Source organism: Lactuca serriola, chromosome 2, assembly GCF_051521515.1.
Source record: "Lactuca serriola cultivar US96UC23 chromosome 2, Lser_US96UC23_V15, whole genome shotgun sequence".
Classification (NCBI taxonomy): Eukaryota; Viridiplantae; Streptophyta; class Magnoliopsida; order Asterales; family Asteraceae; genus Lactuca; species Lactuca serriola.
Window position 1 is genome coordinate 176404922 of NC_136409.1, and position 11389 is coordinate 176416310.

The window sequence follows — 11389 nt, forward strand, 5'->3', positions numbered from 1 at the left end:
ACGATAGATTAAAGGAAATATATGAACGGGTGAGAAATTATAGGAGATAGTAAAGTTGAAATTCCTGTTATGTCCTTCTAACCATTTAAAAGTTACATTTTAATGCCGACAGTTTAAGAATTTTTCATAAATCCCCTTTCAATAATGACCTTAGACTTAAGTATTTAAATGGTCCAGATTTGTTCTCGCGTTCTCAACCTTTTTAGTGTTCTCATTTGATCCTACTCCTATAAATATATATATATATATATATATATATATATATATATATATATATATATATATATATATATATATATATATATATATATATATATATATAAGAAAAACAAATGACTTTTAAAAAAAATCAATGCTTCTTAGTTTGTACTATAGGGTTTGTAAGATATTTTGTTATGAAAAACATTATGTAAAAATTTATCTATTTAATTGGAGTTTTTAATATATGAAAAAACATCATTAATGGTCCCTGTGGTTTCCTCAAATCTGAAGTTTAGTCCCCGTGGTTTAAAAACATCATAAATGGTCAATGTGCTTTCAAAACTTTTGACGATTGGTCCTTATTGCTAACTCCATTAAGTTGTGTCCGTTAATTGAAGGGTATTTTCGTCATTTCATTACCACAGGGACCATTTATGATGTTTTCTTGTATTTTATTTTATTTTTTTTAAAGAAAAAAATATGTACCACTCTCCTTCACCCCCTATTCTTCCTAATAAGGGATCACAGGGTGACAAATGAACACCCTAATGTTCTTCAATGCCTTTTCAACTTTTCTCTTCTCTTCAATCGTTAACTCTCTTGTTTTTCTCTCAGAAAGATCATTAAGAAAAGAAAGACGTTTCTACAAATAAGGGATCACTTCTATGCTTTCATGAAATGTGGTGACTGTTAAGTCTACGTTGAGTGCAAGCCCTTGTTGTGTTGGTCGGAGACTTTGAAAAAAAACCTCTAAGTCCAATTGCGCCACCTCCTATGTCTTTAGCGCCTCCCATGGAGGTCGATTAAAGTGAACGCCATAAAGGGATGCATTCTGACAAAGGGTTTTCACGAAGGACAACATCTAACGCTTGTAGATAGTCTTGGGGAAGTGGGATTGCATCGATGTCTTCTTTACTCAAGTATTTGCTTAATTCTTTGTCGTTGAGTATCGATACAATCTTGATGTTCACCCTAAAAAGCTTGGATTTTTCTTGATTCTTCACAATTTGGAGGAATCGAAGGATTACCCATTGGAATTGGGATGTTAATAAAGAGTTCAAGTATGTCTTTTTGAAACTCGATTGGGCTAAAAAGGTTTCTCTAACCATTGTATCTAGGATTGGCACTGGATAAAATGGTGGGGTTTTGTTTGACGAGTTTTTGTTTAATCAATCGAGCAATATATTTTGAAGGTTTAGGGGAGATGTCGACATCGTAATGGTAAATTAGCTGTAAAGGGTCGAATTTTACAAGGAAATGAATGGCTAAAAGTGAGATGATTGTACCTTTGGAGCGACCAGAATCCGACCTTCTTTCCACCGTTAATGGTGGTTCTAGTAGTGATGCATCCACAACAGGTCTTAGAATCACCTCTAGAGTTCTTTTAATTACAAATATTTAGAACATTAGCGTTACATTTAATTTAAGTTTTAGATTTTTCATACTAAATTCTTCAAGAAATACAAACAAAAAAAGGGTTTTGTCTACCTATTTGATGAGATAGATATGAATCAGAAATAGCAACAAGAGGTGGAAAAAGATGATTTTGCTTCCATGGAGGTTTCTGTAAATGGGGTTTTGGTGTGAAAGCGTGATTTAGAGGTAGAGGTAGATGTAGAGATAGAGCTATGGCGTATTGAGGTGGAGGCATAGGAAGAAGAGGGGGTGAAGGAGAGGTACAGATTTTTGTCTTTAAAAAAATAATAAGAGAAAACATCATAAATGGTCCTTGTGGTAGTGAAATGATGAAAATGCCCTTCAATCAATGGACAAAACTTAACGGAGTTAGCAATAAGGACCAATCGTCAAAAGTTTTGAAAGCAGACCATTTATGATGTTTTTTCTTAATATATTTAAGTTTTTGTTTGATCTCAAGCCTCTCTCTCTGTCATTCTCTCTCTCTCTCTCTCTCTCTCTCTCTATATATATATATATATATATATATATATATATATATATATATATATATATATAGAGAGAGAGAGAGAGAGAGAGAGAATGACAGAGAGAGAGAGAGATATCGAGAGAGAGAATTGCAAAAATGGTCCCTTTGGTTGTAAAAATTATGTGATTTGGTCCAAAAAAAAGTTTGGTGGTGCATAATTGGTCCAATTTCGGATCTTTTTAGTGATTTTGGTCCCTACACACTTAAGAAGATGAATATGCCCTTATAATTTATATTTTCTATTTTTTTAAAGCTGAAATACATAAATTAATTTGAATTTTTTTAACTTAAAACAAAAAAATAAATAAAAGAAATAACTAAAACCCATCCCATAAAAGCCCTTTCATTACCAGCTTCACCCTCCACCACCGGTGAATGGAACCATCGTCGCCAAACACCATTCTTGTCAGAGTTCCCTCGAGCTTATTCTCCTTCTCTCTTTTCGAGTATACACTGTTCCCCATCTCTTTACATTTCCTTTTCCCCGAGATAGCTTTTCATCTTCTCCAACTTCTCTACGTTCTATCAAAACTCACCAGAAATCTCTCAAATTAACCACCTTTCTTTACTGGAAGATTGATCATTCACCGGAGTACAACCTTCATTCACATACTCAAGTCCATTGGAACCCTAACATGATTCTGATTTGTTCGACTAACACCGTCAAACTGTTTTGCCATCGCAACTCTAACCTTTGTGCGACATTGTCGGAACCCTAGACACCATATATCAACAAATGGGGAAGGATTTGTCGTCATTTCTACATCCAGCGGAACCACCATATCTGCACTCAGCCACCGGATCACCACTATCATCGACCTCCTTATGCCCCGATCTGAAACCACTAGGCCTCTTCTCGTCATCGAAACTAAGGTAACGGAGTTGTGGATCTCATTGTAAGGTGTGGTGGGGTGTGATTTAAGAGGAATGGGCGGTACGTTAGGTGGTGGATCAATAGGTCGTTATTCGACAGGTGGTGGTCCAATAGTTGGAGGTCTGACAATTGGTCGTCTGGCAATCGGAAGTCCGACATGTGGTCCTCCAGTGGTGGTAGGGTGATGGTGTTTTTAGAGAGAGAGAGAGAGAGAGAAAGAGAGAGAGTGAGAGAGAGAGAGAGAGAGTAAAGTGAGTGGATAAGGGTGTACTTTTTTCTTTTTCTTTTTCTTTTTAAATAAAAATAATAAGAAATTAAATAAAAAACTAAAAAAATAATTATATAAGGGCATATTCTTATTTTCAAGTTCGGTGTGGACCAAAACCACACATAAATGTTAATCATAGGTGCCAAAACCACACCAACTATCCAAAATTGCACCAATGATGCACCACCAAACTTTTTTTTTGACTAAAACCACATAACTTTGACAACCATAGGGACCATTTTTGCAATTTTGTCATATATATATATATATATATATATATATATATATATATATATATATATATATAACCATCCCCTATATAGAAGTAGGTTCATGCAAAAATATAAATATCTTACGAAAACACGAAAACAGATTTTGTCTTATGAAAATCAACACATGTACTATAAAAAAATAAATTTATTACCAATAAATTAAAGATAGTAAGTTTACATTGGATGTTGTTATGACAATATAGATTTAAAAACGGTTTTAATAAATTTTTTTCACGTCCTTAATCATTTTTAAATTCATGTTTTCATAATAAAAATGTTAAAAATCATACTTTGCTAATATGAAACAATTTTTCATCTATCATCGATTATCATAATGTATTTCAAAGTTTGGATGAATTATTTTTCAAAATATAATGTTGAGGTGACACAATATCATAGTTTTTTCTTGTTTTCGCAAATTAATTGCATTTTCGCGTTAACCATCCCCTATATATATATATATATATATATATATATATATATATATATATATATATATATATATATATATATATATATATATATATATATTATGACCTCTTAATATGTTCCATATTTGAATGGTGCATGAAAGAGTGGAAGATCCTCATTTTGTATATATAACATCAATGTTAAATACATGTGGATAAATAGGGTCTGACTATGCATGCATGCCATTTGCCATCATGAATGCATGTAATTATGTAAAAATGGTGGGCAGAACTTCACTTCTGAAATGTACCATCCACTCTTTTATGGTCCTTAAATTTCATGTTTCACTATATCCAAAAAAAATTCAAGGGTACGTTGAAAAATAGGTTACGACATATCTGAAGTCCTGAGGTTGTTTTCTTTTTACAGTTTCTTTTAATAAAGAACTAACTAGAGATAGAAAATGCACATAAAATAATAATTATTTAGCTTCTTTTTTCTGAGATAGTAAGTTTAAAATGAAAGAAATGCGAACTTATAACTTTTTAATACTTTTGTTTAAAAAATTATATTGTAATTTTATATGTATATATAATATGCGGCTCGGATGTGTTTCCAACTTAGTCCCACCTCCGGTTAATTAATTATCTCCCTTCAACGCTTGACCGGTCTTCCTCCTGTGTTTTATTTACTTATTTAACCACAGAAGAGGTAATATTCTTATCATTTTTGATTAAGTAGTGAATCATTATTATTTTAATAATCTCTAAATATTATTTAAAAAGAACCTTTAATTCTATACTTAAGAAATCAGGGTCATTGATTGTATTTCAGTCCTATATTCTAGTCATTTAGATTATTTGTTGACATCATTATTTGACCCAAAAACCCGTTACCTGATGTTGGCTTCCGTCCTTCGTCATTTACTCTCTTTATCTCTCCTTCCGGTTGTAACCTAAAGAAACAGAGAAACCATTCCCTTCTACTTCAATCGATGCCAAAAAACCTAAGAAATGGTTTTGAAAATATGATTGGTTTGATTTCGGAGTTATGTGAACTGAATGTCCATTATCGCGCATCCTTTGAGTGATGATTATCAGACAATCGATTGAGAATCGGCCAAGCAGACAATCGATTGAGAATCAGCCAAGCAGACAATCGATTCAAACCAAAAGGTCTAAGATTTCCTTGCAATGTCCTTAATTTCTTCTTCAATCTCTCATTTACGGGTACAAATACAAGTTTCTTTCATCCTCCCCATGTCGTTGTTTCTCTACTCTATTTTATGTTCACATGATCGATGAATTTGGACTCTGGATTCTCTTCCAACCATGTTAATTTTTATAAAGTTCTCATCTTTATATACATATATGCTTCCAATGTTCATTAGGTCATGGGTTTTTATAGGGTTCTTTTTCAAAGACCACCTAATCAAAAAAGTGTTTTCGCCTCAAATATAGGGTTTCTTCTGCTTAGCTCATTTCAGGTAATTGAAATTGACGATAGTGCTATATCTGTGTATAGTTCATGTAAATTGATTACGATAGTTGATTTGCATTTTTTTTTTCTAGTTTATATTATTAGATTACGATTCAAACACACTTCTAACCAAACTCTCCAACTGAACTCGAATCATAACTGGAACCCCACCCTGGGCTCCCCTCATGAAGCCTGTTGTTGACACCAAGAAGACGCGAACCCAATGTTCCCGAACTCCCAACTCACATAATTCTCAATCCTGAACAACCGCTTGGGCCGCCCTCCTCCCCGATGGGGATGCAAAACTCATCCTAGTTTCCAACCTGCTTCTGATCCTCAATACCTGAACAATTCTCCCCCACTTTGGTTCGACTAAGTCCTCACATCGCTTGCGAATCGAAGGATTCCCAATCCTTCTTACCTTCAAATGACTGATCAGCTGACAATCAGCGTTTACCAATGATAACGCTCCATCACTAGCCAAATCCCAAAAGACCGCACAACCTCTAAATACCAGATGAAAACTTCTCGAATCCTACGGAACTGATAACCCCATATGCCTTGAAATGATACCACAATCAAATCTTGAATTCTAAATAACCGACGCTCTGACCAAAACCTCAACAATATACCACTTCCCTTGGCGCTTCCAAAAGTCAACCCCAAGCACAAAGACTGAACTCCTGAACCCCGACAATGCTGGATAACCACCCCGCTGAACCCTGACTGCAGACCTTCCACATAATACCCCTGAACCAATCCTCGACCACAACCCAAGATAACGTTGAACACTCCAAACCCACAAAAAGGAATATAACCTTTCACTAATCACTAATAATTCACGGCATGCAAATGGCCTATGGAATTACTTGACGATATAACCCATACATAATTAAAGAAAATAAACCAGATATACACTTACCTAAACCGACACAGCATAACAACCACAAAATACATATAGAACCGAAAAGAAGCAAAACATACATATACCCGCAACATTGCCAGTTGGAGTCCTGATCTCCTCCGTCTATCACTAGAAAGTCTGACTCTTCCCCGCTGGGGCTCCTTCCTTACTCTCTCTTCCATTAGTGATCCTCAAAGTAGCCGGAGCGGGCGCACTCACTGCTCCTCCCCTCAACCTTGGAGTGTTGAGCTTCTTGTGGCCCACCTAATCATAGTGAAAACATAACGGGCTTCCCCCCTAAGGACTATCCCTGCTGACGTGACTAACCCTGCCACACTTGTAACAACCCAAACCCCTGGAATGAAAAAATCCATCATGCAGTTTCTTGTACGTGCTACACTGAACCCGACCTTGCTGGCCTCTCGACAGCTGATCAGAAATCTTGGGTCTCTTCTCAGGACCCTCTAATGCATGCAACTGACCTGAAACCCTCTTCCCATTGTGCTCCAGATCAATCTCCCACTCTCGGGCTCTAGAAATCATATCATTCAAGGTCTCGCACCCCGAAATACTCACAAACTCCCTGATATCATCCCACAACATATCATGATACCTCACTTTCTTAATCTCCTCATCTGATGCATACTGCGGTACCAACAAAGCCCTTTCCCGGAACTTGGCAGTGATCCCTACTACAGTCTCAATCGTCTGGAGGAGATCCAGAAACTCTCGAGCCAATTGTTGCACCTCAATCGTCGGTGCAAACTCAGCTCGGAACTTGGTCGAGAAGTATTCCCATGACATAGCATCAACAACCATCATCGCCCAACTGACTACTAACCTCATCCCACCAATCATGGTCTCGATCCTTCAATAGGTAGGAAGCATATCTGACCTTCGCCTCCTCGGGGCAGAAACTCGTCTTGAACGCATTAGCTATATTCGCTAACCACCTCCTACTAACAATGGGGTCCCTCTCCCCATGGAACGCATGAGCTCCACAAACACGAAACTCCTGGAAGGACAGAGTGCAAGCTCCAATGATAGTCATAACCTCCGCACGGAACACACCCAAACGCTCATCCAACATCTCTAAAACACAATGAGAAATCTCCGATGAGATAAACTCCCACAACCACTCGCTAATCGGCTCAGCATCCGCACCTAAGCCAGAACCAGAACTAGAACCAAAACCTGAACCAGAACCGCCTCCCTGAGAGCTCATCTCCAACTGAAATACGACATGCCAAGAATCTAAACATAACCAAGGATCCTTCTCCCATAAACTTCTTAGATTCTCCAAGACTCTCACTAATTCGAGTATGGATCATGTGCTTTCAGTAGTACGGGCCCAATACTACCTTCCACACCTATCCATACTTTCCTCAACAATCATCTTGAATCCTCTAAGTCACTTTCTCAACAAAAGAACCAAAACTCCTAGGTTCCCAAACCCACCCAACCCTCGGCTGCTGAAGGATTCCCATTAATGTCAACTAGCTACCTCATGAATATAGTCACATGCAACAATATCAGATAATCCTTCGAGTAAAAGACTCAATCCTAGCACGGTTGGACTCAGACGAGAGCTGCGCAATATGGCCAAGTCCATCACTCTAAGATTATCCAGCCTGTGCCACATGTGACTTAGCATATTCACTTAGTATCTATCTCACATTGCTAAGAGTCCCACAAAGCACAAAGCAAGCAACATTCGGATAACGGAAAAAATAACCAACAACTCCGACCAAGCCATTCTATCCTCTTATCAGGGATCTATACTAGCATGCAATTTTAAAGCTCATACAATCAGGCGGATAAAGTCATATCTCCTATCATATGATACTGAGCATATCCTTAGCCCTAATCTAACATGCAATTCTCATAATCATAACATATATCATAAATAACATGTATTGATATTTTGGGAACCACCTACTTGAGCTCGACCGATTGCACACATCACACCCCTTTCTTTGATTAGGAAATTCCTTTTTAGTTAAATGTTTATTTTATAAAAAATTCCACTAACCCTCAGTTTGAGTTCAGGCACACCCGAGAGCATGCCCAAATCCTTCAAACTTGTAACGACCTAAAAATCCAAGGTAAAAATTTCTTTTTAATTATACTCAAAACACTATAGTAACTTTGTTCAAAACATTGAAAAGCATTTCAAATAAACAATTATCAAAGTCTAATCCCAAAGATCACGAATTACGGTAAACACGAGTGTATGCGCTGCAATCGTCCCGAGCTCTTTCAATTGAAAACTGGAGTGCCTGAAACAAAAACCGTAAGCACGAAGCTTAGTGAATTCCCAAAATCCCACATACCATACATATCCAACGATCCACACAATTCATACATAACCGCGAGCCATACATATCATTCATGTATCATAATCACTAAAGGTGCTATGTGCCGCACATAGTCTTGCCATTATGCCACGAGACACCTCGTAGTCTTTCTTGCCATGTCGGGTGTGACACCCCAAAACCGGAACGACGGAAAGGTTCAGGAGTGGAGGACGTCATGTCAAGTATCACGAGATATGTATATGGTAAGAAAGTAATGAACAGCCATTTCATTTAGAAAGAAAGTGTTTACAATGTGCGTGTTCACAAAACATAGAAGTCATAAACAAATAACAAAACAAGACTTGAAGCTATAATGCTCCATCTTCTAAATTCCTAGCACGAGCACCTGTCTAATAGTCTCCTGAGAATACAAGTTATTTGAAAGAGTTGATCAGCAATTAAGCTGGTGAGTTCATAAGATTTTAGTGATGTGAGTAAGCTGTAAAATGTGGTTGAAAATGTATATGCACAAGTGATGTAAGCTGTAAGTTCTGTTTTGAAGTGTTCGCCTGTTCCTCTAGAAAATCCTATATTTCCTACTTTAATGGAAGTTAAGTAAAATGACACTACAAGCCTTTCTATGCGTACTAAGTGGGTACAAGTTATATATACTTAGAGTAAATAAACAATCGATTGTGCGCATCTGCCCTAAACTCACAACCCAACGGGGAACAGCAAGTAAGGCGGATAGCACACATTCCATTGGTTGTTAGATCGTTGTCATATATAACCTTGGTGTATTCACTTGTTACTCATGGAGTTATTTGTAATGGTTCATTTATATCTAATGGAGAGTTCTTTTAAGAAAACCTATATTTCTTATGGTAAAATATTGACTACGGTGATTACTTTTATAATAGCTTTGTTTATACTACTATATATAATCTGATATCAGGTAGATAGTTAATTGGGGGAATCTGCTCTAAGCCCGCATCCAACGGGAACAGGATGTCGGGGGAAAACACACATTTAGCTATCTATCGGATATTAGTTTTATATATAAACATGGTGTATAAACTAAGGTGTTATAGAGTTAACTCACTTAAAGTCTCTAAAACTGTACTGGCTTAATAAAATGGATTAAGCCATTTTCTGTGAAATCTCTAGTTTTGTCTACCAAAAATATTGTCTTTGATAAGTAAGTTTTGTACTAGAATAATTGTGTATTGACTCTGTGTCCTATGACCTGATCCATACCTGGTACCCTTATGATGTCTTAATGTATACTAAGCATATATATATATATATATATATATATATATATATATATATATATATATATATATATATATATATATATATAGATTCGGGTAGATAATAGATTGGGTGACCTCGGTGCAAGCCCACATCCAACGGGAACAGGAAGTACAGCGAAGAGCACACATCCTATTAGCTGTCGGAATCTACTAGCATATATGTATCCTATAGCGTATACATTAAGGAATCATAAAGTTAGCATCATGATCCTAACCTTTAATCGTAGCCTTCTACCAAGGCATCTTCTGTTCTGAGTTAAACCCGACTGTTCCTTTGTCAAATGTAGAAGTATATTCTCCCTAGTTTATAACTATCTCGACTAGAAAATAGATCAACTTTCAAGTGTTACCGACACTTTATGAAAGTAATGGGAGAAGTAAGTACACAGATGTCGTTTATAATGACATGCGGATGTACTAATAACCTAAAAACATATTTGTCTTATTACGGTAATAATGTGAAAGCTAGAACCCCTACTAAACGCTCTCAATGAAAAGAGATTTAGGGAACCAAACGCGACCCCAGCAAATCCATGCAAGCCGTGTAATTCACATTAAAGTTATATGATCATGTATACCCAATATAACTATCACTAATGCGTTAGTGATTCACTGGTATAATTAGATCCTGTCTGTGTGTTCTCATGCTATAGCAGCTTAACTTGTTATGTTCTGTTTTGGTATTGTTTGATTCTCGTCACTGTTCGTTCTGTTCTGGTATTGTTTGATTCTCTTCATTGTTTGTTCTGTTATGGTATTGTTTCTTTATGTGCTTCATTGTACTAGAAGTAATGAATTGCATTCTCCTAAACTATACCTATAATAGTTTACTAATGCTCTACTTGGACTGTTACTGAAATGACTCATTTCTCTACTAAGTTATGCTTTAACTTTAATAACGGAGTTTTGTATAACTATAAAGTAACATAACTTTAAACGAGTTTTGAAATGTGTTGACAACTTATAAATAACATAAGTAATATTTTGAAGGATATTTAACAACAAACATTTACACAATTAACATTGTGTTCAACCTGTATTCCCCCCCCTAAAACAGTTAAAATAGTTAAATGATTCATTACGGGGTATGAACTCACCTAATGTAGGTGATTCAAACGGGTATGCGTGTAAGGATGAGAAGTTCCACGAATGAAGTCCTGAGACACAATAAGTCCTAAATGATATATAAGGACACATATTGACATGAATATAGTGTTTATAAACAACTATATGAAAGATAACACCTTCCAGGACTAGGAAAGACCTTGACCAAGTGTTGGAATCACATGTGATTCAACAAAGGAAGGTAGAATGGCACTCACATGAGTTTACTACCATGGGTTTACGGCCCAAGGGAGTTTACGGCCGTAAACTCATGGCTACTCATGTGTAAGTGCAAGTTTGAAGGCTAGCGAATGATTT